General features: G+C 34.5%; 1 long non-coding RNA gene across 1 annotated transcript; it reads right to left on the reverse strand.

Annotated features, from left to right (window-relative positions):
* Nucleotides 1-576: 576 nt before the first annotated feature.
* LOC129568179 (uncharacterized) lies at nt 577-2787 on the reverse strand. Its single transcript, XR_008687916.1, has 3 exons — nt 2694-2787; nt 1521-1782; nt 577-1379 (listed from the first exon to the last, which is right to left on the reverse strand). It is a non-coding gene; the product is annotated as an uncharacterized LOC129568179 (long non-coding RNA).
* Nucleotides 2788-8755: the final 5968 nt, after the last annotated feature.

Below are 8755 nucleotides of genomic sequence, written 5' to 3' on the forward strand. Positions count from 1 at the left end.
AAGAAAACATAATTTTCTACCACGATACAACCACTTACATCACCAATCACCTGCCAATTACCTGCCATTCAGTCGACCAACCATGGAAAAAAGACCCGTGTTTGTGTTTATGGAATCTGATATATTTTTTAAATATCATACCAATGTCAAAATATGTTCGTAGTTTCACAAAATTATGTATTACCTGAGATAAATCATGGTTGTGATCAAATAAACATCAATCAATAAATAATTTGGTCGTATAAAAGTATATTTGTTATTGAAATACAATGTAGTATCCACGCTGGCATGTGCACAAAGCACAAGTCAATATAATAAATTATTCCATCCAATTAGAATGGTTTTTTCGACGTAAAACAATAAAATTTTCATTCACTTCGTAAGAATTCTTACTGTTCTGTTTACCCTGTTCTATAGGTAGAAATGCACGAATTTATGTTAGCTGAAAGCATAAAAAAATGAAAAATAATGCTGATAAGTCTGTAGGCACAAGTCCCTCCAAAATATACTAGTATATGCCGAACTAATTAAAAATTCGGTCCAAGTAATTAAAAAAATGACCCAAGTCATGTATGAAATATCGATTTATTAAACATATGCGCTGACAAGGAAGGGACAAAGTTGAAGAAAAAGGAAATTTTTTTATCTCAAATCCGTGTACAATTTTTTCTGGCATCAATTTCGTGCAATCAAATCAATGTCGTGTCCAATGATAGTTTTTCGGCTGACCTATTCACAACGACAATATTTTGAATTATTCAGCATTGGTGTCTAAAAAGTACTCCTTGCCGACAAAATCGTATAAAAGGAGATGAGCTAGACTTAAAACAGTCAGTCAACGTCCAACGCAGAAAATACAAGTTGAAATAAATTACTTGTGAAAAAGGGGGAGTCATTCATATTCATTTGAAACGATAGAAACCGTTCGTGTCTAACACAAATATTTCATAAATTCGAAGTTATAATTGTCCATGTGTGATGATGCTATTTCTCATATTTCAATCCATTTCTTCGGTTGAGTACGTCACTGGAAATTTTCGAATACATAAGCAAAGTCATTTGATGAAAAATAATCTCACTCTCTTCTATTTCGTGTCATTTGCTCTTTCAACGTTTCCATTTAACTGCAGCATAATGAGGAACCAAATCTTTGCTTCAATTAGGAACATTGTCTGGCATGCTTAATTACTCATTGTTCATGAATGTCCTAATGACATGTCCTTTTTACTCGATTTCTTTGCTCTTTTCCTTTCCTTTCCATTTCGAAGCGGTCGTAGCAAGTGACCAATCGATCAGAAGAATCAGTTGCAAGTTAGCTCTCAGATCGAAAGAACAGAAACAGCATCAGTACAAGTTTGAGCATTAGACATTTTCTGAACCTGAACGCAATTCGACATAAAATCCTTTGTTAAAAATTCAAGTAAATTTAGATTTCGAACTAAAAAAGTAATTAAATTCAACGAATTATTTTGAAATCAACAGTTTTCATCCTCTTCAACAGATATCATCATGAAACTCACCGATTTGAACATCGATTGTATCGAAGGAATATTGGAACACTTGGAAATCGATGACCTCATGAGTGCCGCAGATTCAAACACGAGATCACGCCATGCTGCCCGTTTCGTTTATGATCGAAAATACAGTGAAAAAACGATGTCGCTGTCGCTTGGACGGAATTATAAGTCTGGCCCACATCTGGTGGATCCAGAAAATATCACCTATAACGTAAGATCCAGTTTTCGGCTTCTCCGTTGCTTTGGACATCTGGTATCTGGAGTTCTTTATTTGGAATCTGCACCCGATGATTACAATGAAAATAATAAGAACTATTGCAATTTGATTGGTTATATTCAAGAATACTGCAGTGAAACTTTGAGCAAATTTAATTTTTGTTTTGACAATCAGTTTAAATTTTTTACTTTTAAGAAACCATTTGCCAAGGTAACCGAGCTGAGATTTAATGTTAAAGATCAAATCAACGCTAGTTTATGTGCACTGTGTGTTGGGGACTTTGATGCAATTAATATTACAAAAGATTGTCTTGTTCGATTGTTCCCAGCGGTGCAAATACTAGAAATATCGGCAGAATGTTCTCAATTCGTTCATAGTGGATGCATTGCAAATTTTCAGCATTTGGAACATTTAGAAATGTTTCATAACGGATCTGATTGCTCATCAGCATGTGCAGAGGTGTACATAGATATTATTCGTAAAAATCCACAACTCAAAAAACTCGCACTATGTCAAAACATAATGGACATGAATGGGTTTCAAAATTTAATTGAAAACCTACAAAACCTTGAGTGTCTCCAAGTGAATTGGTTTGACATATTTATTTCGAATTTCAATGGTAAATTGTTACATTTAAATAATTTAAAGCACTTGTCGCTTTGGGGACCTTGGCCAGATAATTTTGTCAATCCAATCTCATTTGTTCAGCTGGAAACAATGGATATTTTGATGCTTGATAAACCGATCGAATATTTTGATGGTTTGTTTCCGAAAATTCAATCAATAAAAACACGAATACTACGGATGGATACCGACGATGCTGTAAACTCACTCATAGAAAATCAAGGAATAATCACAAAAAACTTTCCATTTTTGGTTGAATTTGAGGTGAGGGCAATTGGTTGTCCTACTTCAATTTCTAAGGTTCAGCGTATTATGACTATATTCAAACAACTTACTGTTTTTGAGTTTGAATTTTCCGAAGATTCCGAATATACATATCTACAAAAGTGTCTAAGCACTGACTGGTACTTAAAATACACCAAAAGTCGGTATATTTATCCAGTAGATTGGTTACCGGTCATATTGAAACGTAAAAACATAACAAATTGCCACATCGAACACAATTTCTGCAGGTCTTTCTAATATTTGGAATAATAATTATTTTTCAAATTTTTCCTTATTTTCTAAGTTAGTTTTTCTTCATAAATAAAAATGAAATGACCAAAGACAATAAACATATTACAATACAGATCGTCGTTGTTTCCATTAATTTTAATTTACGTTTTAAAAAGGCACGTGTACATAGGAAGAAGAAGTCTAGTGTCTTATGTTGGTTGCAATTCGGATTTGATTGTGAATTGGCCGATTCTTCACAAATCATTCGTTGCATACTCGTGTATGAGTGGAATTCACGTGTACGGAAAAGTAAAAAAGAAACAAGTTTTTTTTAAATTTAATTTTCCAAACTGTGTTCCATTGAGAAATTGAACTATAACACCGAAAAAAAAGAAGAAAAAAAGTTATTTACATGTTATTTACAACTTGAAATAATATCTAGTTGAAATACCAAACCACCTCCGAATCATTAATTTTCCGTACACACCGTGTCAAGGGAAAGTATAGGAATTGGTCCCGAAAACTTTTTTCGCAAAATTGGTTTGGATCATCAAAGAAACTCATGAAACGCGTAGAAAACCACTTTTTGAGACACTTTTCGTTGTCATTGTCGTCGTCGTAGCTGTTTGTTAACACGATAACTCAAAAAATAATTGAGATAATCAAAATCTGGAAATGCCAAAAGTTTTGTATTCGAAAAACTTAGTTAAGGTTCGAAGATGAGCCATTTTCGATTTGATCCTGGGGTGCTTGCCTAAGAAAAACCTCAAAGAATTGACACTTCCGTATGGGAGGTACCTGTAAATCGACTCCGATTGGCTTCAAACTTTCTGGGAATTCATTTTTGGGAGAAAAATAAGATTCTGAAAGTTTGAAAGCAATCGGAATCGATTAACGGGTACCTCTCATACAAATTTTTTGAAATTTTGACTAAAACTACCGATTTTTGGACAATTTTGTATGGGAGGTACCAGTAAATCGATTCTGATTGGCTTCAAACTTCTTCTGAAAGTTTCATGTTGATCACATTTGCAGAAGTTTGATTTTTTGTCCTCAATTTTTGTCGAAATTTTCTTGGAAGAAATTGAGAGCCAAAAACCAAACTTCTGCAAATGCGATCAAGATAAAACTTTCAGAATCTTATTTTTCTCCCAAAAAATTAAACCTCAGAAAGTTTGAAGCCAATGAGAATCGGTTTACGGGTACCTCTCATACAAAATTGTCGAAGTTTTAGTTAAAGTGACCGATTTTTCACTTTATTTTTATTATTATATTTTCACTGCCTTTATTTCAAGAAAATTCACAAAAAATAACCAAAAGTACCTACGGACAACACAGGCCAACGGTACGGAAAAGTTCGGGATTACCAATGTAATTCTTTTTATTTGTTATTGAAAAACAAAGTAGTATCCACGCTGGCATGTGCACAAAACACAAGTCAATATCACAAATTATTCCATCCAATTAGAATGGTTTTTCGACGTAAAACAATAAAATTTTCATTCACTTCGTAAGAATTCTTACTGTTCTGTTTACTCTGTTCTATATAGGTAGAAATGCACGAATTTATGTTTGCTGAAAGCATAAAAAAAATGAAAAATAATGCTGGTAAATCTGAAGATCCAAAATACACTAGTATAGGCCAAACTAATTTAAAATTCGGTCCAAGTAATTAAAAAAATGACCCAAGTCATGTAAGAAATATCGATTTACTAAACATATGCGCTGACAAGGAAGGGACCAAAGGGACGACACGTTTTGACGAAGTCTACGGCGAACTCATGAACTATCGAAAAGTCAATAAAAAATGATACGAGAGTTCGTGGCGCTGCGAGCGCTCAAATGATGTTTGTACTGAAGTGTCGTCAGCTTGGAAGGGACGAAGTTAAAGAAAAAGGAATTTTTTTTATCTCAAGTCTGTGTAGAAATATTTTTTTCTGCCATCAATTTCGTGCAATCAAATCAATGTCGTGTCCAACGATAGTTCTTCAGCTGACCTATTCACGACGACAATATTTTGAATAATTCAGTATTGGTGTCTAAAAAGTACTCCTTGCCGACAAAATCGTATAAAAGGAGATGAGCTAGACTTAAAACAGTCAGTCAACGTCCAACGCAGAAAATACAAGTTCAAATAAATTGCTTGTGAAACTAAAGCAAACAGTTTGATTTTTTGCTGGAAGCATAAGATAGAAAAGATCTAAGTGTTTGAACAGTGAATATACTATGGATCTTGGAAAATTGAAAATCATTTGAAACATCTAAACAAAACGACCAAAACCTATTATTAGTTCTTGCAGTTCCACATTTGGAAAGTCGTTTTTGGCAATAAAAACGGTTAAAAAATATACTTGAAAAAAAAGAACAAAGAAGAATTGAAAGAAGTTATAACCAAACAATTAACGGAATGGCCAAGTTCAAAGTGCTAGGGCATAATCAAGCATCCATGGCTCGAATCGGGATTCATTCGTATAACTTGACCGAGCCAAAAAATGAATTCTTTCGATCATTTGCTGCTTATTTCATTTTGTTCAATACAACCTCTGGTTTCATAATATCGTGTGCAGTGTTCATGTTTACAAACCTAGACCGATTTGACCAGACACTGGACTCTTGCGTTCAAGTAATAGCTGGTCTACAATGCTCCGGTGTATTTCTGTCTATCGGCTTAAAAATGCAAGAGATCAAAAAGCTGCACCTTGAATTACAACCAATCGTCGATGAAAATGAAGACAGTCAAGAAATCTTCAACATTTACTGGAACACGGAGCAAACTTGTCGCAAATATGTGCACTTTATGTCGTATTATCACCCCATCCAACAGACCATGTTTCTGATAACACTCATAAACTCTATTTATTGCATTATCATTGGCAACATCAATACATCTGAGTGGTTTTTACCATTCCAATTCAGCGTCCCTTTCAATACAGAAAGTCTTTGGGGATGGTATCCGTTATTTATTTTTGAGTTCAACAACGCTCTGTCCTATTCACTGGGCATGGTTTCTATAACTTGCTATTTTATTTCTTGCTGCTTTTACACTTGTGCCGTTTGCGCTCATTTCGACGCGATAATCGACTCTCTCAAGGAAAGTGTAGAACGAAACAAATATGAGACAAATCCAAAAAACTACCAGGAGCGACATGAAAAGATCAAAGAAAAACTGTGCCAGTCGGTGGAGATTCACATCAAAGCACTCGAGTGAGTTGAATCGATGTTTTAAAACATGATATTAGTATAAGAATTTCAAACATTAACACATAAATCAACAATTCTTTATCAGGATATTCAGAATGGTGGCAAATATCAACAGTGGAGCAATTTTTTCACTCCTTCCTTCCAGTATTTTGTTCATATCGATTTCAATATATAAATTGGAACATGTAAATATTCTTCAATCTTTCGATTGAATTGATTTCATTGTTTTCAGAATATTTGAAATAACTTAAAATCCTTTCAGTCGGAGTTCAATTTGGAGCTGTTTTTCCGCATAATCAGCATCACTTGCTCATTGTGTTGGTTGTCTGTTTATTGTTACTATGCTAGTGCGGTGACTTTACGCATTTCGCGGCTTGGAGAAACTATGTACGGCTCGAACTGGTTCGACTACGATCCACGGGTGCGGAAATATGCGAGTATGATCATCGCTCGATCCCAAGAACGACTCCATTTTACTGGATTAGGTTTAGTTCATTGCTCATTGGAAATATTGGCCAAGGTAGGTCCCATGCACGTACAAATAAAAAATATCGCCACTCAGTTTTTGAATGTTACGAAAACCGGACTCATAACACCGTACAACACATGTTTTCGCACAAGAGAAATTCCGATGGCGTTTGTTAGAGGACCTCAAAACAAACACTTCTGCATCATTAGAATGTCCGGAACCACGTCTAGATTTTTTTTTATCGATTTCGGTAGTTCTTCTGGGAACCTGAAAAATCAGCGAAATTTTCTTACACTCAAAACATCATTTTTTGCTCATTTCTTGGCTGGTATTTATTTAAAATGATTGAAAACAATTGAAACTACAATAATACATTGAATTCAACTATCTGGTGAGAGCTATGAGGCAGAATGTCGAGAAAATAGTCTATTTTTCCAGTTTTTCGACCAAAGCTCGAGCAGTATACATTTTTTTCACTCACTGTGTTCGACAATATTGTAGCCAGAGTATAGCTGAGCAACACTCCTGATACAACTCATAGGAGCAACACTCCTGACATATCAACTCGAAAAATCAACATCCAGTCCACTTTATTGTCTCAAAATCACTTTTCGCTATAAAACGGTATTTTTGTGCATTTTCGAAGTCCTGAAACTTCTCAACTGCTTAAAATAGAGCAATAGTGTCTGAAGAAACTTTTTAGTACTCCTCAAGAAATTTTCAGGCTCAGTACTAAAAAGTACTAAAAGTGTACTAAAAAGTACTAAATTGTTTTAAACACTTTGGATGGCTCCGGTCAAATCTGGGTGATGAAAAACTATACTAACTCGTGTTAAATACTCCCTTTTTGACCGTAGTAAACACTAGTGTTTGGTACTTATCCGGAAAATTGAAGTTTCAATCAAAAAATGACCAGCATAATCCATTAAATTGTAACATCTTCGGACCATGACCTTTTCCATTGAAACTTCAATTTTGTCGAACGGTGTAACAATCATATCAGTTTTTCTATGTGCTAAATCAACAAAAAATCACTTCATTTCAACCTCAATTGGAGATTTTTTTATCTTATCGATTAAAAAATTTCTAATAATTTTTTTCAGATCTTCAACACATCTTGCTCTTATTACGTCGTTTTCCGAAGGTTGGCCGAACGCTGAGATTTGTAGTGGTATTCTACATTTCAATTGTTTATATTTGTCGATCTATCCTAGGGGGAATGAACGACACAAATTCAAAGATAACATGGAAATATTGCCAATGCCCAACAAAATGTGCAAATGCGTGCAAATACGACAAACGAATGCTAGAAGATGTCTGCGTATTTGCCATTCTTTTTCGTGCTCAGCGAGCACTGCTCACTACGAACGAGACAAAGCAACATGAAAACAACAACAATAACATAGACGAGCGCTATGCAAATGGACGTGAATACGGCAAATACGTCAAGTCGTTCTTTCCCCTAGTGTTTTAAGGGGAAAGTTCAAGTTACCCCTCAAGGCAACATGAATACTTTAATAAAATTAAACGCAGTTGATTCATCAATGCCTAATTTTGTTAAGATATAATTGGTCCGAGTCTTCTTCAAATCCACAGTATGAGTTGCTCCGCAAATCTGTACTAATTGGTTGTATCAAAAAATCGATCATTAATTTAGCTCGATGCAATTTGCTATGATCTGTTTCAATTGATTACTCATTTCGAATACATTGATCCAAATGAAAGCAATAAAATTGTTTTGTAATCATCAATCAATACAATCCTAGATTTGGAACTAAAACTTATTGATTGTAATAAAATAGGTTCGAAACAAAGTCTTTAATTTGATATAAATAGATTAGTGCCGAAATCCTTGAATTTTCAACTTATTGTGTTTGCGTCGTCGATAAGGTCGATAACGTTTGAGACAAGGAGAAGTATGCTTCGAGCTTGAGATGGAATTCCTGTGAATTGTTAATTCACATATGAGCGCCAGAATCGACATCATACCACCAACACCCAAAAAAAAGGTTAAAACAAACCCAAATTCTACAATTTTTAATGGATTTTTCCTTACATGTTTCTTTTTCCTTCGATTGTCAAGATCCCACTTTAAAAACAATCCACTTTCGAATGCGTTTCGAATAATTTCGTTTATTTGCCGCTTAAAAACAAAGTTCTTGTGAATCAAAAGAGCTGCTAGATATCTGATAGATCCCATAATGGATTATGGAAATGTGGTAACATACGGCT

This window comes from Sitodiplosis mosellana, unplaced genomic scaffold (genome assembly GCF_009176505.1).
Source record: "Sitodiplosis mosellana isolate CC-2019 unplaced genomic scaffold, AAFC_SMos_1.0 Smas_scaffold_1, whole genome shotgun sequence".
NCBI classification, from domain to species: domain Eukaryota; kingdom Metazoa; phylum Arthropoda; class Insecta; order Diptera; family Cecidomyiidae; genus Sitodiplosis; species Sitodiplosis mosellana.